General features: G+C 46.1%; 11 non-coding genes across 11 annotated transcripts; all 11 read left to right on the top strand.

Moving 5' to 3' along the window:
* Window positions 1–272: 272 nt before the first annotated feature.
* On the top strand, window positions 273–463 carry LOC130327762 (U2 spliceosomal RNA). The gene has a single exon (XR_008872074.1). It is a non-coding gene; the product is annotated as a U2 spliceosomal RNA (small nuclear RNA).
* A 2090-nt stretch (window positions 464–2553) lies between these two features.
* Window positions 2554–2744, top strand: LOC130327761 (U2 spliceosomal RNA). Its single transcript, XR_008872073.1, has one exon. It is a non-coding gene; the product is annotated as a U2 spliceosomal RNA (small nuclear RNA).
* A 2081-nt stretch (window positions 2745–4825) lies between these two features.
* On the top strand, window positions 4826–5016 carry LOC130327760 (U2 spliceosomal RNA). The gene has a single exon (XR_008872072.1). It is a non-coding gene; the product is annotated as a U2 spliceosomal RNA (small nuclear RNA).
* Window positions 5017–7097: 2081 nt separating this feature from the next.
* On the top strand, window positions 7098–7288 carry LOC130327759 (U2 spliceosomal RNA). Its single transcript, XR_008872071.1, has one exon. It is a non-coding gene; the product is annotated as a U2 spliceosomal RNA (small nuclear RNA).
* Window positions 7289–9374: 2086 nt separating this feature from the next.
* On the top strand, window positions 9375–9565 carry LOC130327758 (U2 spliceosomal RNA). The gene has a single exon (XR_008872070.1). It is a non-coding gene; the product is annotated as a U2 spliceosomal RNA (small nuclear RNA).
* A 2084-nt stretch (window positions 9566–11649) lies between these two features.
* LOC130327757 (U2 spliceosomal RNA) lies at window positions 11650–11840 on the top strand. The gene has a single exon (XR_008872069.1). It is a non-coding gene; the product is annotated as a U2 spliceosomal RNA (small nuclear RNA).
* Window positions 11841–13924: 2084 nt separating this feature from the next.
* LOC130327730 (U2 spliceosomal RNA) lies at window positions 13925–14115 on the top strand. Its single transcript, XR_008872045.1, has one exon. It is a non-coding gene; the product is annotated as a U2 spliceosomal RNA (small nuclear RNA).
* Window positions 14116–16195: 2080 nt separating this feature from the next.
* LOC130327880 (U2 spliceosomal RNA) lies at window positions 16196–16386 on the top strand. Its single transcript, XR_008872178.1, has one exon. It is a non-coding gene; the product is annotated as a U2 spliceosomal RNA (small nuclear RNA).
* Window positions 16387–18471: 2085 nt separating this feature from the next.
* LOC130327756 (U2 spliceosomal RNA) lies at window positions 18472–18662 on the top strand. Its single transcript, XR_008872068.1, has one exon. It is a non-coding gene; the product is annotated as a U2 spliceosomal RNA (small nuclear RNA).
* A 2085-nt stretch (window positions 18663–20747) lies between these two features.
* LOC130327753 (U2 spliceosomal RNA) lies at window positions 20748–20938 on the top strand. Its single transcript, XR_008872066.1, has one exon. It is a non-coding gene; the product is annotated as a U2 spliceosomal RNA (small nuclear RNA).
* A 2087-nt stretch (window positions 20939–23025) lies between these two features.
* Window positions 23026–23216, top strand: LOC130327752 (U2 spliceosomal RNA). The gene has a single exon (XR_008872065.1). It is a non-coding gene; the product is annotated as a U2 spliceosomal RNA (small nuclear RNA).
* The last annotated feature ends 1103 nt before the right edge of the window (window positions 23217–24319 follow it).

Genomic DNA, 24319 nt, shown 5'->3' with positions numbered 1-24319 from the left:
AGCCCAGTGTCACATGCAAGTAGGAGGAGTAAGAAGGGTTCCTGGCAAATCCGGGTTATGGATTGCATTTAAAAAGGCCCCGTGGGAGTGCAATGGGCCCCTGTCTTGCTGCTTAGCAATAATGGTATGGGTTTAGGTTCTGCTGTGTGTACTGGTGGTTGACTGCCCCCCAGCCCAGAGTGTGCATGGAAAATTGTCTGGCAGCCTCCCTGACAGCAAGCAGTGATAGTGCCCATGAAGGGGACCTTGTTGGGCCCGCCCCTTTCACGGTTATCGCTTCTCGGCCTTTTGGCTAAGATCAAGTGTAGTATCTGTTCTTATCAGTTTAATATCTGATACGTCCCCTATCTGGGGACCATATATTAAATGGATTTTTGAGAACGGGGGCCGATTTCGAAGCTTGCTTCCGTCGCCCTATGCATTGACCCGATATGGCAGTATCTTCGGGTACAGTGCACCACCCCCTTACAGGGTTAAAAAGAAAGATTCCTACTTTCATTGCTACCTGCTTGCTGGCTAGCCAGCTAGCCAGCCCTGTGGGCCTTGCTGCTGCTGCTGCTGCAGCCAAAAAACAAAAGGTGGTGCTGCTGCTGCTTCTGCTTCTGCTTGTGTCTGGCCGCTGTTGGAGCGTCCAGGCACAGGACTTCTGCTGCTGCTGACTAAATGGCCTCCTTAATTGGATCATTTGAGTAGCCAGCACACCTGTGCAGGTAGGGCATGACATGATAGGCAGCTGCCTTGATAGCGGGTGGGTGCTGAATGTTCCTAATTGACAAAATAAGATTAATGCTTATGAAGAAATATAAAATCTCATCCCTTCCCCAATATCGCGCCACACCCCTACCCCTTAATTCCCTGGTTGAACTTGATGGACATATGTCTTTTTTCGACCGTACTAACTATGTAACTATGTAACATAACATGGGGGGGGGGGGTCTCCTGGCTGTTCACACAGGTGTGTCATTGCTGTACATTGACCATGCATTGCTTCTGTGGTATTGCAAAGGCAAAGACAAATGCTTCCAGCCATCCATTGCACTAATGGATTGGTCATCAGCTGGCTGTCTATGTCCCGCATCAATATAGACCAAAGTACAGAGGGTTAGGCTATGCTATTGTGCACCTACCTGATGCATCAGAAGGTGCGAGGCCCTTGCTAAATTCTGTGCACAGACTTTGAGATCTATGCTTTAGACTGTATCTAAACCTGCTCCAACATGGACTGACATTCTGGCCTACTTTCAGCCGATGCGACTTGTCTGTCGCTGAACAGTCGCTTTTTATGTATTCAGCACCTATGTATAATGTTGTAAAAATGCTCTAGAAGCTAAAGTCGCAGAAATGTCACACATATTTGGCCTGCAACTTTCTGTGCGACAAATTCAGACAGGAAAAATCAGTATAAATCCTTAGAAAATTATCCCCCAGTGTCTCCATCTGCTGGCGGTATTGAATAAGCATTGCTGCACTGATGGGGTATGCATTAGACGAAAAAAAAGAAGAAAAAGAAGAATAATACGCCCAGAAAAGAGGCGAAAAGGAGAAAAACGTAAAAAAACGTGAAAAAAAAGTAAGAGGAAGAGAAGGGAAAAAAAGGTGGAAATGGGTTTAAAAGTGATTTCGGCGGAGAAATATATATATATATATATATATATATATATATATATATATATATATATACGCGCACACACACACATATATATAAACGTATTCTCCGTTGAGATATTGCAGCCGCTGCTGTGTCCAGGCCCAGGAGCCTTAGCACTGTGCTGTGATGTCACTCAATACCACTGACATCACTAGGTGTAAACAACATCTCTCCTTTGCTGTGTATGTGACTATGGAGCTGTTTGGTGATGTCGTCTATTATGGCCTTCATAGAAGCAACAGGAGATTGTTGCATCCATCTAGAACCCTCAGAACTACAGTGCTATGATGTCACTCACTTCCACAGGCCTTGCAGAGTGTAAACAACAACAACCCAGCTTTGTTGTGTATGTAACCATAGGGATTTGTGATGTCACCTAGAACCTTCACAGCAGCGACAGCTTTATGAGGAGCATCAGCACTGCTCTGCCTGAGCAGAACCATCACCGCCATAGGTTGTCAAATAACCCGGGTTTAACCCACACAGGTAAGTCCAATGGGGTGCAGGCATGTCCTCTATGCTTACAGCTTCCCGTGGGTGTTGGTTTGATACCGTTTGGGGACAGCCAAGGAGGCATCTGCAGGCAACAAAGGTAGGTGTGTGCTTGTGTGTGTGTTTCCTATGCAGATCCTAAGCCCAGTGTCACATGCAAGTAGGAGGAGTAAGAAGGGTTCCTGGCAAATCCGGGTTATGGATTGCATTTAAAAAGGCCCCGTGGGAGTGCAATGGGCCCCTGTCTTGCTGCTTAGCAATAATGGTATGGGTTTAGGTTCTGCTGTGTGTACTGGTGGTTGACTGCCCCCCAGCCCAGAGTGTGCATGGAAAATTGTCTGGCAGCCTCCCTGACAGCAAGCAGTGATAGTGCCCATGAAGGGGACCTTGTTGGGCCCGCCCCTTTCACGGTTATCGCTTCTCGGCCTTTTGGCTAAGATCAAGTGTAGTATCTGTTCTTATCAGTTTAATATCTGATACGTCCCCTATCTGGGGACCATATATTAAATGGATTTTTGAGAACGGGGGCCGATTTCGAAGCTTGCTTCCGTCGCCCTATGCATTGACCCGATATGGCAGTATCTTCGGGTACAGTGCACCACCCCCTTACAGGGTTAAAAAGAAAGATTCCTACTTTCATTGCTACCTGCTTGCTGGCTAGCCAGCTAGCCAGCCCTGTGGGCCTTGCTGCTGCTGCTGCTGCAGCCAAAAAACAAAAGGTGGTGCTGCTGCTGCTTCTGCTTCTGCTTGTGTCTGGCCGCTGTTGGAGCGTCCAGGCACAGGACTTCTGCTGCTGCTGACTAAATGGCCTCCTTAATTGGATCATTTGAGTAGCCAGCACACCTGTGCAGGTAGGGCATGACATGATAGGCAGCTGCCTTGATAGCGGGTGGGTGCTGAATGTTCCTAATTGACAAAATAAGATTAATGCTTATGAAGAAATATAAAATCTCATCCCTTCCCCAATATCGCGCCACACCCCTACCCCTTAATTCCCTGGTTGAACTTGATGGACATATGTCTTTTTTCGACCGTACTAACTATGTAACTATGTAACATAACATGGGGGGGGGGGTCTCCTGGCTGTTCACACAGGTGTGTCATTGCTGTACATTGACCATGCATTGCTTCTGTGGTATTGCAAAGGCAAAGACAAATGCTTCCAGCCATCCATTGCACTAATGGATTGGTCATCAGCTGGCTGTCTATGTCCCGCATCAATATAGACCAAAGTACAGAGGGTTAGGCTATGCTATTGTGCACCTACCTGATGCATCAGAAGGTGCGAGGCCCTTGCTAAATTCTGTGCACAGACTTTGAGATCTATGCTTTAGACTGTATCTAAACCTGCTCCAACATGGACTGACATTCTGGCCTACTTTCAGCCGATGCGACTTGTCTGTCGCTGAACAGTCGCTTTTTATGTATTCAGCACCTATGTATAATGTTGTAAAAATGCTCTAGAAGCTAAAGTCGCAGAAATGTCACACATATTTGGCCTGCAACTTTCTGTGCGACAAATTCAGACAGGAAAAATCAGTATAAATCCTTAGAAAATTATCCCCCAGTGTCTCCATCTGCTGGCGGTATTGAATAAGCATTGCTGCACTGATGGGGTATGCATTAGACGAAAAAAAAGAAGAAAAAGAAGAATAATACGCCCAGAAAAGAGGCGAAAAGGAGAAAAACGTAAAAAAACGTGAAAAAAAAGTAAGAGGAAGAGAAGGGAAAAAAAGGTGGAAATGGGTTTAAAAGTGATTTCGGCGGAGAAATATATATATATATATATATATATATATATATATATATATACGCGCACACACACACATATATATAAACGTATTCTCCGTTGAGATATTGCAGCCGCTGCTGTGTCCAGGCCCAGGAGTCTTAGCACTGTGCTGTGATGTCACTCAATACCACTGACATCACTAGGTGTAAACAACATCTCTCCTTTGCTGTGTATGTGACTATGGAGCTGTTTGGTGATGTCGTCTATTATGGCCTTCATAGAAGCAACAGGAGATTGTTGCATCCATCTAGAACCCTCAGAACTACAGTGCTATGATGTCACTCACTTCCACAGGCCTTGCAGAGTGTAAACAACAACAACCCAGCTTTGTTGTGTATGTAACCATAGGGATTTGTGATGTCACCTAGAACCTTCACAGCAGCGACAGCTTTATGAGGAGCATCAGCACTGCTCTGCCTGAGCAGAACCATCACCGCCATAGGTTGTCAAATAACCCGGGTTTAACCCACACAGGTAAGTCCAATGGGGTGCAGGCATGTCCTCTATGCTTACAGCTTCCCGTGGGTGTTGGTTTGATACCGTTTGGGGACAGCCAAGGAGGCATCTGCAGGCAACAAAGGTAGGTGTGTGCTTGTGTGTGTGTTTCCTATGCAGATCCTAAGCCCAGTGTCACATGCAAGTAGGAGGAGTAAGAAGGGTTCCTGGCAAATCCGGGTTATGGATTGCATTTAAAAAGGCCCCGTGGGAGTGCAATGGGCCCCTGTCTTGCTGCTTAGCAATAATGGTATGGGTTTAGGTTCTGCTGTGTGTACTGGTGGTTGACTGCCCCCCAGCCCAGAGTGTGCATGGAAAATTGTCTGGCAGCCTCCCTGACAGCAAGCAGTGATAGTGCCCATGAAGGGGACCTTGTTGGGCCCGCCCCTTTCACGGTTATCGCTTCTCGGCCTTTTGGCTAAGATCAAGTGTAGTATCTGTTCTTATCAGTTTAATATCTGATACGTCCCCTATCTGGGGACCATATATTAAATGGATTTTTGAGAACGGGGGCCGATTTCGAAGCTTGCTTCCGTCGCCCTATGCATTGACCCGATATGGCAGTATCTTCGGGTACAGTGCACCACCCCCTTACAGGGTTAAAAAGAAAGATTCCTACTTTCATTGCTACCTGCTTGCTGGCTAGCCAGCTAGCCAGCCCTGTGGGCCTTGCTGCTGCTGCTGCTGCAGCCAAAAAACAAAAGGTGGTGCTGCTGCTGCTTCTGCTTCTGCTTGTGTCTGGCCGCTGTTGGAGCGTCCAGGCACAGGACTTCTGCTGCTGCTGACTAAATGGCCTCCTTAATTGGATCATTTGAGTAGCCAGCACACCTGTGCAGGTAGGGCATGACATGATAGGCAGCTGCCTTGATAGCGGGTGGGTGCTGAATGTTCCTAATTGACAAAATAAGATTAATGCTTATGAAGAAATATAAAATCTCATCCCTTCCCCAATATCGCGCCACACCCCTACCCCTTAATTCCCTGGTTGAACTTGATGGACATATGTCTTTTTTCGACCGTACTAACTATGTAACTATGTAACATAACATGGGGGGGGGGGTCTCCTGGCTGTTCACACAGGTGTGTCATTGCTGTACATTGACCATGCATTGCTTCTGTGGTATTGCAAAGGCAAAGACAAATGCTTCCAGCCATCCATTGCACTAATGGATTGGTCATCAGCTGGCTGTCTATGTCCCGCATCAATATAGACCAAAGTACAGAGGGTTAGGCTATGCTATTGTGCACCTACCTGATGCATCAGAAGGTGCGAGGCCCTTGCTAAATTCTGTGCACAGACTTTGAGATCTATGCTTTAGACTGTATCTAAACCTGCTCCAACATGGACTGACATTCTGGCCTACTTTCAGCCGATGCGACTTGTCTGTCGCTGAACAGTCGCTTTTTATGTATTCAGCACCTATGTATAATGTTGTAAAAATGCTCTAGAAGCTAAAGTCGCAGAAATGTCACACATATTTGGCCTGCAACTTTCTGTGCGACAAATTCAGACAGGAAAAATCAGTATAAATCCTTAGAAAATTATCCCCCAGTGTCTCCATCTGCTGGCGGTATTGAATAAGCATTGCTGCACTGATGGGGTATGCATTAGACGAAAAAAAAGAAGAAAAAGAAGAATAATACGCCCAGAAAAGAGGCGAAAAGGAGAAAAACGTAAAAAAACGTGAAAAAAAAGTAAGAGGAAGAGAAGGGAAAAAAAGGTGGAAATGGGTTTAAAAGTGATTTCGGCGGAGAAATATATATATATATATATATATATATATATATATATATATACGCGCACACACACACATATATATAAACGTATTCTCCGTTGAGATATTGCAGCCGCTGCTGTGTCCAGGCCCAGGAGCCTTAGCACTGTGCTGTGATGTCACTCAATACCACTGACATCACTAGGTGTAAACAACATCTCTCCTTTGCTGTGTATGTGACTATGGAGCTGTTTGGTGATGTCGTCTATTATGGCCTTCATAGAAGCAACAGGAGATTGTTGCATCCATCTAGAACCCTCAGAACTACAGTGCTATGATGTCACTCACTTCCACAGGCCTTGCAGAGTGTAAACAACAACAACCCAGCTTTGTTGTGTATGTAACCATAGGGATTTGTGATGTCACCTAGAACCTTCACAGCAGCGACAGCTTTATGAGGAGCATCAGCACTGCTCTGCCTGAGCAGAACCATCACCGCCATAGGTTGTCAAATAACCCGGGTTTAACCCACACAGGTAAGTCCAATGGGGTGCAGGCATGTCCTCTATGCTTACAGCTTCCCGTGGGTGTTGGTTTGATACCGTTTGGGGACAGCCAAGGAGGCATCTGCAGGCAACAAAGGTAGGTGTGTGCTTGTGTGTGTGTTTCCTATGCAGATCCTAAGCCCAGTGTCACATGCAAGTAGGAGGAGTAAGAAGGGTTCCTGGCAAATCCGGGTTATGGATTGCATTTAAAAAGGCCCCGTGGGAGTGCAATGGGCCCCTGTCTTGCTGCTTAGCAATAATGGTATGGGTTTAGGTTCTGCTGTGTGTACTGGTGGTTGACTGCCCCCCAGCCCAGAGTGTGCATGGAAAATTGTCTGGCAGCCTCCCTGACAGCAAGCAGTGATAGTGCCCATGAAGGGGACCTTGTTGGGCCCGCCCCTTTCACGGTTATCGCTTCTCGGCCTTTTGGCTAAGATCAAGTGTAGTATCTGTTCTTATCAGTTTAATATCTGATACGTCCCCTATCTGGGGACCATATATTAAATGGATTTTTGAGAACGGGGGCCGATTTCGAAGCTTGCTTCCGTCGCCCTATGCATTGACCCGATATGGCAGTATCTTCGGGTACAGTGCACCACCCCCTTACAGGGTTAAAAAGAAAGATTCCTACTTTCATTGCTACCTGCTTGCTGGCTAGCCAGCTAGCCAGCCCTGTGGGCCTTGCTGCTGCTGCTGCTGCAGCCAAAAAACAAAAGGTGGTGCTGCTGCTGCTTCTGCTTCTGCTTGTGTCTGGCCGCTGTTGGAGCGTCCAGGCACAGGACTTCTGCTGCTGCTGACTAAATGGCCTCCTTAATTGGATCATTTGAGTAGCCAGCACACCTGTGCAGGTAGGGCATGACATGATAGGCAGCTGCCTTGATAGCGGGTGGGTGCTGAATGTTCCTAATTGACAAAATAAGATTAATGCTTATGAAGAAATATAAAATCTCATCCCTTCCCCAATATCGCGCCACACCCCTACCCCTTAATTCCCTGGTTGAACTTGATGGACATATGTCTTTTTTCGACCGTACTAACTATGTAACTATGTAACATAACATGGGGGGGGGGGGTCTCCTGGCTGTTCACACAGGTGTGTCATTGCTGTACATTGACCATGCATTGCTTCTGTGGTATTGCAAAGGCAAAGACAAATGCTTCCAGCCATCCATTGCACTAATGGATTGGTCATCAGCTGGCTGTCTATGTCCCGCATCAATATAGACCAAAGTACAGAGGGTTAGGCTATGCTATTGTGCACCTACCTGATGCATCAGAAGGTGCGAGGCCCTTGCTAAATTCTGTGCACAGACTTTGAGATCTATGCTTTAGACTGTATCTAAACCTGCTCCAACATGGACTGACATTCTGGCCTACTTTCAGCCGATGCGACTTGTCTGTCGCTGAACAGTCGCTTTTTATGTATTCAGCACCTATGTATAATGTTGTAAAAATGCTCTAGAAGCTAAAGTCGCAGAAATGTCACACATATTTGGCCTGCAACTTTCTGTGCGACAAATTCAGACAGGAAAAATCAGTATAAATCCTTAGAAAATTATCCCCCAGTGTCTCCATCTGCTGGCGGTATTGAATAAGCATTGCTGCACTGATGGGGTATGCATTAGACGAAAAAAAAGAAGAAAAAGAAGAATAATACGCCCAGAAAAGAGGCGAAAAGGAGAAAAACGTAAAAAAACGTGAAAAAAAAGTAAGAGGAAGAGAAGGGAAAAAAAGGTGGAAATGGGTTTAAAAGTGATTTCGGCGGAGAAATATATATATATATATATATATATATATATATATATATATATATACGCGCACACACACACATATATATAAACGTATTCTCCGTTGAGATATTGCAGCCGCTGCTGTGTCCAGGCCCAGGAGCCTTAGCACTGTGCTGTGATGTCACTCAATACCACTGACATCACTAGGTGTAAACAACATCTCTCCTTTGCTGTGTATGTGACTATGGAGCTGTTTGGTGATGTCGTCTATTATGGCCTTCATAGAAGCAACAGGAGATTGTTGCATCCATCTAGAACCCTCAGAACTACAGTGCTATGATGTCACTCACTTCCACAGGCCTTGCAGAGTGTAAACAACAACAACCCAGCTTTGTTGTGTATGTAACCATAGGGATTTGTGATGTCACCTAGAACCTTCACAGCAGCGACAGCTTTATGAGGAGCATCAGCACTGCTCTGCCTGAGCAGAACCATCACCGCCATAGGTTGTCAAATAACCCGGGTTTAACCCACACAGGTAAGTCCAATGGGGTGCAGGCATGTCCTCTATGCTTACAGCTTCCCGTGGGTGTTGGTTTGATACCGTTTGGGGACAGCCAAGGAGGCATCTGCAGGCAACAAAGGTAGGTGTGTGCTTGTGTGTGTGTTTCCTATGCAGATCCTAAGCCCAGTGTCACATGCAAGTAGGAGGAGTAAGAAGGGTTCCTGGCAAATCCGGGTTATGGATTGCATTTAAAAAGGCCCCGTGGGAGTGCAATGGGCCCCTGTCTTGCTGCTTAGCAATAATGGTATGGGTTTAGGTTCTGCTGTGTGTACTGGTGGTTGACTGCCCCCCAGCCCAGAGTGTGCATGGAAAATTGTCTGGCAGCCTCCCTGACAGCAAGCAGTGATAGTGCCCATGAAGGGGACCTTGTTGGGCCCGCCCCTTTCACGGTTATCGCTTCTCGGCCTTTTGGCTAAGATCAAGTGTAGTATCTGTTCTTATCAGTTTAATATCTGATACGTCCCCTATCTGGGGACCATATATTAAATGGATTTTTGAGAACGGGGGCCGATTTCGAAGCTTGCTTCCGTCGCCCTATGCATTGACCCGATATGGCAGTATCTTCGGGTACAGTGCACCACCCCCTTACAGGGTTAAAAAGAAAGATTCCTACTTTCATTGCTACCTGCTTGCTGGCTAGCCAGCTAGCCAGCCCTGTGGGCCTTGCTGCTGCTGCTGCTGCAGCCAAAAAACAAAAGGTGGTGCTGCTGCTGCTTCTGCTTCTGCTTGTGTCTGGCCGCTGTTGGAGCGTCCAGGCACAGGACTTCTGCTGCTGCTGACTAAATGGCCTCCTTAATTGGATCATTTGAGTAGCCAGCACACCTGTGCAGGTAGGGCATGACATGATAGGCAGCTGCCTTGATAGCGGGTGGGTGCTGAATGTTCCTAATTGACAAAATAAGATTAATGCTTATGAAGAAATATAAAATCTCATCCCTTCCCCAATATCGCGCCACACCCCTACCCCTTAATTCCCTGGTTGAACTTGATGGACATATGTCTTTTTTCGACCGTACTAACTATGTAACTATGTAACATAACATGGGGGGGGGGTCTCCTGGCTGTTCACACAGGTGTGTCATTGCTGTACATTGACCATGCATTGCTTCTGTGGTATTGCAAAGGCAAAGACAAATGCTTCCAGCCATCCATTGCACTAATGGATTGGTCATCAGCTGGCTGTCTATGTCCCGCATCAATATAGACCAAAGTACAGAGGGTTAGGCTATGCTATTGTGCACCTACCTGATGCATCAGAAGGTGCGAGGCCCTTGCTAAATTCTGTGCACAGACTTTGAGATCTATGCTTTAGACTGTATCTAAACCTGCTCCAACATGGACTGACATTCTGGCCTACTTTCAGCCGATGCGACTTGTCTGTCGCTGAACAGTCGCTTTTTATGTATTCAGCACCTATGTATAATGTTGTAAAAATGCTCTAGAAGCTAAAGTCGCAGAAATGTCACACATATTTGGCCTGCAACTTTCTGTGCGACAAATTCAGACAGGAAAAATCAGTATAAATCCTTAGAAAATTATCCCCCAGTGTCTCCATCTGCTGGCGGTATTGAATAAGCATTGCTGCACTGATGGGGTATGCATTAGACGAAAAAAAAGAAGAAAAAGAAGAATAATACGCCCAGAAAAGAGGCGAAAAGGAGAAAAACGTAAAAAAACGTGAAAAAAAAGTAAGAGGAAGAGAAGGGAAAAAAAGGTGGAAATGGGTTTAAAAGTGATTTCGGCGGAGAAATATATATATATATATATATATATATATATATATATATATATATACGCGCACACACACACATATATATAAACGTATTCTCCGTTGAGATATTGCAGCCGCTGCTGTGTCCAGGCCCAGGAGCCTTAGCACTGTGCTGTGATGTCACTCAATACCACTGACATCACTAGGTGTAAACAACATCTCTCCTTTGCTGTGTATGTGACTATGGAGCTGTTTGGTGATGTCGTCTATTATGGCCTTCATAGAAGCAACAGGAGATTGTTGCATCCATCTAGAACCCTCAGAACTACAGTGCTATGATGTCACTCACTTCCACAGGCCTTGCAGAGTGTAAACAACAACAACCCAGCTTTGTTGTGTATGTAACCATAGGGATTTGTGATGTCACCTAGAACCTTCACAGCAGCGACAGCTTTATGAGGAGCATCAGCACTGCTCTGCCTGAGCAGAACCATCACCGCCATAGGTTGTCAAATAACCCGGGTTTAACCCACACAGGTAAGTCCAATGGGGTGCAGGCATGTCCTCTATGCTTACAGCTTCCCGTGGGTGTTGGTTTGATACCGTTTGGGGACAGCCAAGGAGGCATCTGCAGGCAACAAAGGTAGGTGTGTGCTTGTGTGTGTGTTTCCTATGCAGATCCTAAGCCCAGTGTCACATGCAAGTAGGAGGAGTAAGAAGGGTTCCTGGCAAATCCGGGTTATGGATTGCATTTAAAAAGGCCCCGTGGGAGTGCAATGGGCCCCTGTCTTGCTGCTTAGCAATAATGGTATGGGTTTAGGTTCTGCTGTGTGTACTGGTGGTTGACTGCCCCCCAGCCCAGAGTGTGCATGGAAAATTGTCTGGCAGCCTCCCTGACAGCAAGCAGTGATAGTGCCCATGAAGGGGACCTTGTTGGGCCCGCCCCTTTCACGGTTATCGCTTCTCGGCCTTTTGGCTAAGATCAAGTGTAGTATCTGTTCTTATCAGTTTAATATCTGATACGTCCCCTATCTGGGGACCATATATTAAATGGATTTTTGAGAACGGGGGCCGATTTCGAAGCTTGCTTCCGTCGCCCTATGCATTGACCCGATATGGCAGTATCTTCGGGTACAGTGCACCACCCCCTTACAGGGTTAAAAAGAAAGATTCCTACTTTCATTGCTACCTGCTTGCTGGCTAGCCAGCTAGCCAGCCCTGTGGGCCTTGCTGCTGCTGCTGCTGCAGCCAAAAAACAAAAGGTGGTGCTGCTGCTGCTTCTGCTTCTGCTTGTGTCTGGCCGCTGTTGGAGCGTCCAGGCACAGGACTTCTGCTGCTGCTGACTAAATGGCCTCCTTAATTGGATCATTTGAGTAGCCAGCACACCTGTGCAGGTAGGGCATGACATGATAGGCAGCTGCCTTGATAGCGGGTGGGTGCTGAATGTTCCTAATTGACAAAATAAGATTAATGCTTATGAAGAAATATAAAATCTCATCCCTTCCCCAATATCGCGCCACACCCCTACCCCTTAATTCCCTGGTTGAACTTGATGGACATATGTCTTTTTTCGACCGTACTAACTATGTAACTATGTAACATAACATGGGGGGGGGGGGTCTCCTGGCTGTTCACACAGGTGTGTCATTGCTGTACATTGACCATGCATTGCTTCTGTGGTATTGCAAAGGCAAAGACAAATGCTTCCAGCCATCCATTGCACTAATGGATTGGTCATCAGCTGGCTGTCTATGTCCCGCATCAATATAGACCAAAGTACAGAGGGTTAGGCTATGCTATTGTGCACCTACCTGATGCATCAGAAGGTGCGAGGCCCTTGCTAAATTCTGTGCACAGACTTTGAGATCTATGCTTTAGACTGTATCTAAACCTGCTCCAACATGGACTGACATTCTGGCCTACTTTCAGCCGATGCGACTTGTCTGTCGCTGAACAGTCGCTTTTTATGTATTCAGCACCTATGTATAATGTTGTAAAAATGCTCTAGAAGCTAAAGTCGCAGAAATGTCACACATATTTGGCCTGCAACTTTCTGTGCGACAAATTCAGACAGGAAAAATCAGTATAAATCCTTAGAAAATTATCCCCCAGTGTCTCCATCTGCTGGCGGTATTGAATAAGCATTGCTGCACTGATGGGGTATGCATTAGACGAAAAAAAAGAAGAAAAAGAAGAATAATACGCCCAGAAAAGAGGCGAAAAGGAGAAAAACGTAAAAAAACGTGAAAAAAAAGTAAGAGGAAGAGAAGGGAAAAAAAGGTGGAAATGGGTTTAAAAGTGATTTCGGCGGAGATATATATATATATATATATATATATATATATATATATATATATACGCGCACACACACACATATATATAAACGTATTCTCCGTTGAGATATTGCAGCCGCTGCTGTGTCCAGGCCCAGGAGCCTTAGCACTGTGCTGTGATGTCACTCAATACCACTGACATCACTAGGTGTAAACAACATCTCTCCTTTGCTGTGTATGTGACTATGGAGCTGTTTGGTGATGTCGTCTATTATGGCCTTCATAGAAGCAACAGGAGATTGTTGCATCCATCTAGAACCCTCAGAACTACAGTGCTATGATGTCACTCACTTCCACAGGCCTTGCAGAGTGTAAACAACAACAACCCAGCTTTGTTGTGTATGTAACCATAGGGATTTGTGATGTCACCTAGAACCTTCACAGCAGCGACAGCTTTATGAGGAGCATCAGCACTGCTCTGCCTGAGCAGAACCATCACCGCCATAGGTTGTCAAATAACCCGGGTTTAACCCACACAGGTAAGTCCAATGGGGTGCAGGCATGTCCTCTATGCTTACAGCTTCCCGTGGGTGTTGGTTTGATACCGTTTGGGGACAGCCAAGGAGGCATCTGCAGGCAACAAAGGTAGGTGTGTGCTTGTGTGTGTGTTTCCTATGCAGATCCTAAGCCCAGTGTCACATGCAAGTAGGAGGAGTAAGAAGGGTTCCTGGCAAATCCGGGTTATGGATTGCATTTAAAAAGGCCCCGTGGGAGTGCAATGGGCCCCTGTCTTGCTGCTTAGCAATAATGGTATGGGTTTAGGTTCTGCTGTGTGTACTGGTGGTTGACTGCCCCCCAGCCCAGAGTGTGCATGGAAAATTGTCTGGCAGCCTCCCTGACAGCAAGCAGTGATAGTGCCCATGAAGGGGACCTTGTTGGGCCCGCCCCTTTCACGGTTATCGCTTCTCGGCCTTTTGGCTAAGATCAAGTGTAGTATCTGTTCTTATCAGTTTAATATCTGATACGTCCCCTATCTGGGGACCATATATTAAATGGATTTTTGAGAACAGGGGCCGATTTCGAAGCTTGCTTCCGTCGCCCTATGCATTGACCCGATATGGCAGTATCTTCGGGTACAGTGCACCACCCCCTTACAGGGTTAAAAAGAAAGATTCCTACTTTCATTGCTACCTGCTTGCTGGCTAGCCAGCTAGCCAGCCCTGTGGGCCTTGCTGCTGCTGCTGCTGCAGCCAAAAAACAAAAGGTGGTGCTGCTGCTGCTTCTGCTTCTGCTTGTGTCTGGCCGCTGTTGGAGCGTCCAGGCACAGGACTTCTGCTGCTGCTGACTAAATGGCCTCCTTAATTGGATCATTTGAGTAGCCAGCACACCTGTGCAGGTAGGGCATGACATGATAGGCAGCTGCCTTGATAGCGGGTGGGTGCTGAATGTTCCTAATTGACAAAATAAGATTAATGCTTATGAAGAAATATAAAATCTCATCCCTTCCCCAATATCGCGCCACACCCCTACCCCTTAATTCCCTGGTTGAACTTGATGGACATATGTCTTTTTTCGACCGTACTAACTATGTAACTATGTAACATAACATGGGGGGGGGGGGTCTCCTGGCTGTTCACACAGGTGTGTCATTGCTGTACATTGACCATGCATTGCTTCTGTGGTATTGCAAAGGCAAAGACAAATGCTTCCAGCCATCCATTGCACTAATGGATTGGTCATCAGCTGGCTGTCTATGTCCCGCATCAATATAGACCAAAGTACAGAGGGTTAGGCTATGCTATTGTGCACCTACCTGATGCATCAGAAGGTGTGAGGCCCTTGCTAAATTCTGTGCACAGACTTTGAGATCTATGCTTTAGACTGTATCTAAACCTGCTCCAACATGGACTGACATTCTGGCCTACTTTCAGCCGATGCGACTTGTCTGTCGCTGAACAGTCACTTTTTATGTATTCAGCACCTATGTATAATGTTGTAAAAATGCTCTAGAAGCTAAAGTCGCAGAAATGTCACACATATTTGGCCTGCAACTTTCTGTGCGACAAATTCAGACAGGAAAAATCAGTATAAATCCTTAGAAAATTATCCCCCAGTGTCTCCATCTGCTGGCGGTATTGAATAAGCATTGCTGCACTGATGGGGTATGCATTAGACGAAAAAAAAGAAGAAAAAGAAGAATAATACGCCCAGAAAAGAGGCGAAAAGGAGAAAAACGTAAAAAAACGTGAAAAAAAAGTAAGAGGAAGAGAAGGGAAAAAAAGGTGGAAATGGGTTTAAAAGTGATTTCGGCGGAGAAATATATATATATATATATATATATATATATATATATATACGCGCACACACACACATATATATAAACGTATTCTCCGTTGAGATATTGCAGCCGCTGCTGTGTCCAGGCCCAGGAGCCTTAGCACTGTGCTGTGATGTCACTCAATACCACTGACATCACTAGGTGTAAACAACATCTCTCCTTTGCTGTGTATGTGACTATGGAGCTGTTTGGTGATGTCGTCTATTATGGCCTTCATAGAAGCAACAGGAGATTGTTGCATCCATCTAGAACCCTCAGAACTACAGTGCTATGATGTCACTCACTTCCACAGGCCTTGCAGAGTGTAAACAACAACAACCCAGCTTTGTTGTGTATGTAACCATAGGGATTTGTGATGTCACCTAGAACCTTCACAGCAGCGACAGCTTTATGAGGAGCATCAGCACTGCTCTGCCTGAGCAGAACCATCACCGCCATAGGTTGTCAAATAACCCGGGTTTAACCCACACAGGTAAGTCCAATGGGGTGCAGGCATGTCCTCTATGCTTACAGCTTCCCGTGGGTGTTGGTTTGATACCGTTTGGGGACAGCCAAGGAGGCATCTGCAGGCAACAAAGGTAGGTGTGTGCTTGTGTGTGTGTTTCCTATGCAGATCCTAAGCCCAGTGTCACATGCAAGTAGGAGGAGTAAGAAGGGTTCCTGGCAAATCCGGGTTATGGATTGCATTTAAAAAGGCCCCGTGGGAGTGCAATGGGCCCCTGTCTTGCTGCTTAGCAATAATGGTATGGGTTTAGGTTCTGCTGTGTGTACTGGTGGTTGACTGCCCCCCAGCCCAGAGTGTGCATGGAAAATTGTCTGGCAGCCTCCCTGACAGCAAGCAGTGATAGTGCCCATGAAGGGGACCTTGTTGGGCCCGCCCCTTTCACGGTTATCGCTTCTCGGCCTTTTGGCTAAGATCAAGTGTAGTATCTGTTCTTATCAGTTTAATATCTGATACGTCCCCTATCTGGGGACCATATATTAAATGGATTTTTGAGAACAGGGGCCGATTTCGAAGCTTGCTTCCGTCGCCCTATGCATTGACCCGATATGGCAGTATCTTCGGGTACAGTGCACCACCCCCTTACAGGGTTAAAAAGAAAGATTCCTACTTTCATTGCTACCTGCTTGCTGGCTAGCCAGCTAGCCAGCCCTGTGGGCCTTGCTGCTGCTGCTGCTGCTGCAGCCAAAAAACAAAAGGTGGTGCTGCTGCTGCTTCTGCTTCTGCTTGTGTCTGGCCGCTGTTGGAGCGTCCAGGCACAGGACTTCTGCTGCTGCTGACTAAATGGCCTCCTTAATTGGATCATTTGAGTAGCCAGCACACCTGTGCAGGTAGGGCATGACATGATAGGCAGCTGCCTTGATAGCGGGTGGGTGCTGAATGTTCCTAATTGACAAAATAAGATTAATGCTTATGAAGAAATATAAAATCTCATCCCTTCCCCAATATCGCGCCACACCCCTACCCCTTAATTCCCTGGTTGAACTTGATGGACATATGTCTTTTTTCGACCGTACTAACTATGTAACTATGTAACATAACATGGGGGGGGGGGGTCTCCTGGCTGTTCACACAGGTGTGTCATTGCTGTACATTGACCATGCATTGCTTCTGTGGTATTGCAAAGGCAAAGACAAATGCTTCCAGCCATCCATTGCACTAATGGATTGGTCATCAGCTGGCTGTCTATGTCCCGCATCAATATAGACCAAAGTACAGAGGGTTAGGCTATGCTATTGTGCACCTACCTGATGCATCAGAAGGTGCGAGGCCCTTGCTAAATTCTGTGCACAGACTTTGAGATCTATGCTTTAGACTGTATCTAAACCTGCTCCAACATGGACTGACATTCTGGCCTACTTTCAGCCGATGCGACTTGTCTGTCGCTGAACAGTCGCTTTTTATGTATTCAGCACCTATGTATAATGTTGTAAAAATGCTCTAGAAGCTAAAGTCGCAGAAATGTCACACATATTTGGCCTGCAACTTTCTGTGCGACAAATTCAGACAGGAAAAATCAGTATAAATCCTTAGAAAATTATCCCCCAGTGTCTCCATCTGCTGGCGGTATTGAATAAGCATTGCTGCACTGATGGGGTATGCATTAGACGAAAAAAAAGAAGAAAAAGAAGAATAATACGCCCAGAAAAGAGGCGAAAAGGAGAAAAACGTAAAAAAACGTGAAAAAAAAGTAAGAGGAAGAGAAGGGAAAAAAAGGTGGAAATGGGTTTAAAAGTGATTTCGGCGGAGAAATATATATATATATATATATATATATATATATATATATATACGCGCACACACACACATATATATAAACGTATTCTCCGTTGAGATATTGCAGCCGCTGCTGTGTCCAGGCCCAGGAGCCTTAGCACTGTGCTGTGATGTCACTCAATACCACTGACATCACTAGGTGTAAACAACATCTCTCCTTTGCTGTGTATGTGACTATGGAGCTGTTTGGTGATGTCGTCTATTATGGCCTTCATAGAAGCAACAGGAGATTGTTGCATCCATCTAGAACCCTCAGAACTACAGTGCTATGATGTCACTCACTTCCACAGGCCTTGCAGAGTGTAAACAACAACAACCCAGCTTTGTTGTGTATGTAACCATAGGGATTTGTGATGTCACCTAGAACCTTCACAGCAGCGACAGCTTTATGAGGAGCATCAGCACTGCTCTGCCTGAGCAGAACCATCACCGCCATAGGTTGTCAAATAACCCGGGTTTAACCCACACAGGTAAGTCCAATGGGGTGCAGGCATGTCCTCTATGCTTACAGCTTCCCGTGGGTGTTGGTTTGATACCGTTTGGGGACAGCCAAGGAGGCATCTGCAGGCAACAAAGGTAGGTGTGTGCTTGTGTGTGTGTTTCCTATGCAGATCCTAAGCCCAGTGTCACATGCAAGTAGGAGGAGTAAGAAGGGTTCCTGGCAAATCCGGGTTATGGATTGCATTTAAAAAGGCCCCGTGGGAGTGCAATGGGCCCCTGTCTTGCTGCTTAGCAATAATGGTATGGGTTTAGGTTCTGCTGTGTGTACTGGTGGTTGACTGCCCCCCAGCCCAGAGTGTGCATGGAAAATTGTCTGGCAGCCTCCCTGACAGCAAGCAGTGATAGTGCCCATGAAGGGGACCTTGTTGGGCCCGCCCCTTTCACGGTTATCGCTTCTCGGCCTTTTGGCTAAGATCAAGTGTAGTATCTGTTCTTATCAGTTTAATATCTGATACGTCCCCTATCTGGGGACCATATATTAAATGGATTTTTGAGAACGGGGGCCGATTTCGAAGCTTGCTTCCGTCGCCCTATGCATTGACCCGATATGGCAGTATCTTCGGGTACAGTGCACCACCCCCTTACAGGGTTAAAAAGAAAGATTCCTACTTTCATTGCTACCTGCTTGCTGGCTAGCCAGCTAGCCAGCCCTGTGGGCCTTGCTGCTGCTGCTGCTGCAGCCAAAAAACAAAAGGTGGTGCTGCTGCTGCTTCTGCTTCTGCTTGTGTCTGGCCGCTGTTGGAGCGTCCAGGCACAGGACTTCTGCTGCTGCTGACTAAATGGCCTCCTTAATTGGATCATTTGAGTAGCCAGCACACCTGTGCAGGTAGGGCATGACATGATAGGCAGCTGCCTTGATAGCGGGTGGGTGCTGAATGTTCCTAATTGACAAAATAAGATTAATGCTTATGAAGAAATATAAAATCTCATCCCTTCCCCAATATCGCGCCACACCCCTACCCCTTAATTCCCTGGTTGAACTTGATGGACATATGTCTTTTTTCGACCGTACTAACTATGTAACTATGTAACATAACATGGGGGGGGGGGTCTCCTGGCTGTTCACACAGGTGTGTCATTGCTGTACATTGACCATGCATTGCTTCTGTGGTATTGCAAAGGCAAAGACAAATGCTTCCAGCCATCCATTGCACTAATGAATTGGTCATCAGCTGGCTGTCTATGTCCCGCATCAATATAGACCAAAGTACAGAGGGTTAGGCTATGCTATTGTGCACCTACCTGATGCATCAGAAGGTGCGAGGCCCTTGCTAAATTCTGTGCACAGACTTTGAGATCTATGCTTTAGACTGTATCTAAACCTGCTCCAACATGGACTGACATTCTGGCCTACTTTCAGCCGATGCGACTTGTCTGTCGCTGAACAGTCGCTTTTTATGTATTCAGCACCTATGTATAATGTTGTAAAAATGCTCTAGAAGCTAAAGTCGCAGAAATGTCACACATATTTGGCCTGCAACTTTCTGTGCGACAAATTCAGACAGGAAAAATCAGTATAAATCCTTAGAAAATTATCCCCCAGTGTCTCCATCTGCTGGCGGTATTGAATAAGCATTGCTGCACTGATGGGGTATGCATTAGACGAAAAAAAAGAAGAAAAAGAAGAATAATACGCCCAGAAAAGAGGCGAAAAGGAGAAAAACGTAAAAAAACGTGAAAAAAAAGTAAGAGGAAGAGAAGGGAAAAAAAGGTGGAAATGGGTTTAAAAGTGATTTCGGCGGAGAAATATATATATATATATATATATATATATATATATATATATATATACGCGCACACACACACATATATATAAACGTATTCTCCGTTGAGATATTGCAGCCGCTGCTGTGTCCAGGCCCAGGAGCCTTAGCACTGTGCTGTGATGTCACTCAATACCACTGACATCACTAGGTGTAAACAACATCTCTCCTTTGCTGTGTATGTGACTATGGAGCTGTTTGGTGATGTCGTCTATTATGGCCTTCATAGAAGCAACAGGAGATTGTTGCATCCATCTAGAACCCTCAGAACTACAGTGCTATGATGTCACTCACTTCCACAGGCCTTGCAGAGTGTAAACAACAACAACCCAGCTTTGTTGTGTATGTAACCATAGGGATTTGTGATGTCACCTAGAACCTTCACAGCAGCGACAGCTTTATGAGGAGCATCAGCACTGCTCTGCCTGAGCAGAACCATCACCGCCATAGGTTGTCAAATAACCCGGGTTTAACCCACACAGGTAAGTCCAATGGGGTGCAGGCATGTCCTCTATGCTTACAGCTTCCCGTGGGTGTTGGTTTGATACCGTTTGGGGACAGCCAAGGAGGCATCTGCAGGCAACAAAGGTAGGTGTGTGCTTGTGTGTGTGTTTCCTATGCAGATCCTAAGCCCAGTGTCACATGCAAGTAGGAGGAGTAAGAAGGGTTCCTGGCAAATCCGGGTTATGGATTGCATTTAAAAAGGCCCCGTGGGAGTGCAATGGGCCCCTGTCTTGCTGCTTAGCAATAATGGTATGGGTTTAGGTTCTGCTGTGTGTACTGGTGGTTGACTGCCCCCCAGCCCAGAGTGTGCATGGAAAATTGTCTGGCAGCCTCCCTGACAGCAAGCAGTGATAGTGCCCATGAAGGGGACCTTGTTGGGCCCGCCCCTTTCACGGTTATCGCTTCTCGGCCTTTTGGCTAAGATCAAGTGTAGTATCTGTTCTTATCAGTTTAATATCTGATACGTCCCCTATCTGGGGACCATATATTAAATGGATTTTTGAGAACGGGGGCCGATTTCGAAGCTTGCTTCCGTCGCCCTATGCATTGACCCGATATGGCAGTATCTTCGGGTACAGTGCACCACCCCCTTACAGGGTTAAAAAGAAAGATTCCTACTTTCATTGCTACCTGCTTGCTGGCTAGCCAGCTAGCCAGCCCTGTGGGCCTTGCTGCTGCTGCTGCTGCAGCCAAAAAACAAAAGGTGGTGCTGCTGCTGCTTCTGCTTCTGCTTGTGTCTGGCCGCTGTTGGAGCGTCCAGGCACAGGACTTCTGCTGCTGCTGACTAAATGGCCTCCTTAATTGGATCATTTGAGTAGCCAGCACACCTGTGCAGGTAGGGCATGACATGATAGGCAGCTGCCTTGATAGCGGGTGGGTGCTGAATGTTCCTAATTGACAAAATAAGATTAATGCTTATGAAGAAATATAAAATCTCATCCCTTCCCCAATATCGCGCCACACCCCTACCCCTTAATTCCCTGGTTGAACTTGATGGACATATGTCTTTTTTCGACCGTACTAACTATGTAACTATGTAACATAACATGGGGGGGGGGGGGGGGGTCTCCTGGCTGTTCACACAGGTGTGTCATTGCTGTACATTGACCATGCATTGCTTCTGTGGTATTGCAAAGGCAAAGACAAATGCTTCCAGCCATCCATTGCACTAATGGATTGGTCATCAGCTGGCTGTCTATGTCCCGCATCAATATAGACCAAAGTACAGAGGGTTAGGCTATGCTATTGTGCACCTACCTGATGCATCAGAAGGTGCGAGGCCCTTGCTAAATTCTGTGCACAGACTTTGAGATCTATGCTTTAGACTGTATCTAAACCTGCTCCAACATGGACTGACATTCTGGCCTACTTTCAGCCGATGCGACTTGTCTGTCGCTGAACAGTCGCTTTTTATGTATTCAGCACCTATGTATAATGTTGTAAAAATGCTCTAGAAGCTAAAGTCGCAGAAATGTCACACATATTTGGCCTGCAACTTTCTGTGCGACAAATTCAGACAGGAAAAATCAGTATAAATCCTTAGAAAATTATCCCCCAGTGTCTCCATCTGCTGGCGGTATTGAATAAGCATTGCTGCACTGATGGGGTATGCATTAGACGAAAAAAAAGAAGAAAAAGAAGAATAATACGCCCAGAAAAGAGGCGAAAAGGAGAAAAACGTAAAAAAACGTGAAAAAAAAGTAAGAGGAAGAGAAGGGAAAAAAAGGTGGAAATGGGTTTAAAAGTGATTTCGGCGGAGAAATATATATATATATATATATATATATATATATATATATATACGCGCACACACACACATATATATAAACGTATTCTCCGTTGAGATATTACAGCCGCTGCTGTGTCCAGGCCCAGGAGCCTTAGCACTGTGCTGTGATGTCACTCAATACCACTGACATCACTAGGTGTAAACAACATCTCTCCTTTGCTGTGTATGTGACTATGGAGCTGTTTGGTGATGTCGTCTATTATGGCCTTCATAGAAGCAACAGGAGATTGTTGCATCCATCTAGAACCCTCAGAACTACAGTGCTATGATGTCACTCACTTCCACAGGCCTTGCAGAGTGTAAACAACAACAACCCAGCTTTGTTGTGTATGTAACCATAGGGATTTGTGATGTCACCTAGAACCTTCACAGCAGCGACAGCTTTATGAGGAGCATCAGCACTGCTCTGCCTGAGCAGAACCATCACCGCCATAGGTTGTCAAATAACCCGGGTTTAACCCACACAGGTAAGTCCAATGGGGTGCAGGCATGTCCTCTATGCTTACAGCTTCCCGTGGGTGTTGGTTTGATACCGTTTGGGGACAGCCAAGGAGGCATCTGCAGGCAACAAAGGTAGGTGTGTGCTTGTGTGTGTGTTTCCTATGCAGATCCTAAGCCCAGTGTCACATGCAAGTAGGAGGAGTAAGAAGGGTTCCTGGCAAATCCGGGTTATGGATTGCATTTAAAAAGGCCCCGTGGGAGTGCAATGGGCCCCTGTCTTGCTGCTTAGCAATAATGGTATGGGTTTAGGTTCTGCTGTGTGTACTGGTGGTTGACTGCCCCCCAGCCCAGAGTGTGCATGGAAAATTGTCTGGCAGCCTCCCTGACAGCAAGCAGTGATAGTGCCCATGAAGGGGACCTTGTTGGGCCCGCCCCTTTCACGGTTATCGCTTCTCGGCCTTTTGGCTAAGATCAAGTGTAGTATCTGTTCTTATCAGTTTAATATCTGATACGTCCCCTATCTGGGGACCATATATTAAATGGATTTTTGAGAACGGGGGCCGATTTCGAAGCTTGCTTCCGTCGCCCTATGCATTGACCCGATATGGCAGTATCTTCGGGTACAGTGCACCACCCCCTTACAGGGTTAAAAAGAAAGATTCCTACTTTCATTGCTACCTGCTTGCTGGCTAGCCAGCTAGCCAGCCCTGTGGGCCTTGCTGCTGCTGCTGCTGCAGCCAAAAAACAAAAGGTGGTGCTGCTGCTGCTTCTGCTTCTGCTTGTGTCTGGCCGCTGTTGGAGCGTCCAGGCACAGGACTTCTGCTGCTGCTGACTAAATGGCCTCCTTAATTGGATCATTTGAGTAGCCAGCACACCTGTGCAGGTAGGGCATGACATGATAGGCAGCTGCCTTGATAGCGGGTGGGTGCTGAATGTTCCTAATTGACAAAATAAGATTAATGCTTATGAAGAAATATAAAATCTCATCCCTTCCCCAATATCGCGCCACACCCCTACCCCTTAATTCCCTGGTTGAACTTGATGGACATATGTCTTTTTTCGACCGTACTAACTATGTAACTATGTAACATAACATGGGGGGGGGGGTCTCCTGGCTGTTCACACAGGTGTGTCATTGCTGTACATTGACCATGCATTGCTTCTGTGGTATTGCAAAGGCAAAGACAAATGCTTCCAGCCATCCATTGCACTAATGGATTGGTCATCAGCTGGCTGTCTATGTCCCGCATCAATATAGACCAAAGTACAGAGGGTTAGGCTATGCTATTGTGCACCTACCTGATGCATCAGAAGGTGCGAGGCCCTTGCTAAATTCTGTGCACAGACTTTGAGATCTATGCTTTAGACTGTATCTAAACCTGCTCCAACATGGACTGACATTCTGGCCTACTTTCAGCCGATGCGACTTGTCTGTCGCTGAACAGTCGCTTTTTATGTATTCAGCACCTATGTATAATGTTGTAAAAATGCTCTAGAAGCTAAAGTCGCAGAAATGTCACACATATTTGGCCTGCAACTTTCTGTGCGACAAATTCAGACAGGAAAAATCAGTATAAATCCTTAGAAAATTATCCCCCAGTGTCTCCATCTGCTGGCGGTATTGAATAAGCATTGCTGCACTGATGGGGTATGCATTAGACGAAAAAAAAGAAGAAAAAGAAGAATAATACGCCCAGAAAAGAGGCGAAAAGGAGAAAAACGTAAAAAAACGTGAAAAA

This window comes from Hyla sarda, unplaced genomic scaffold, assembly GCF_029499605.1.
Source record: "Hyla sarda isolate aHylSar1 unplaced genomic scaffold, aHylSar1.hap1 scaffold_303, whole genome shotgun sequence".
Classification (NCBI taxonomy): Eukaryota; Metazoa; Chordata; class Amphibia; order Anura; family Hylidae; genus Hyla; species Hyla sarda.
This window is presented reverse-complemented; position numbering and strand designations above follow the sequence as displayed.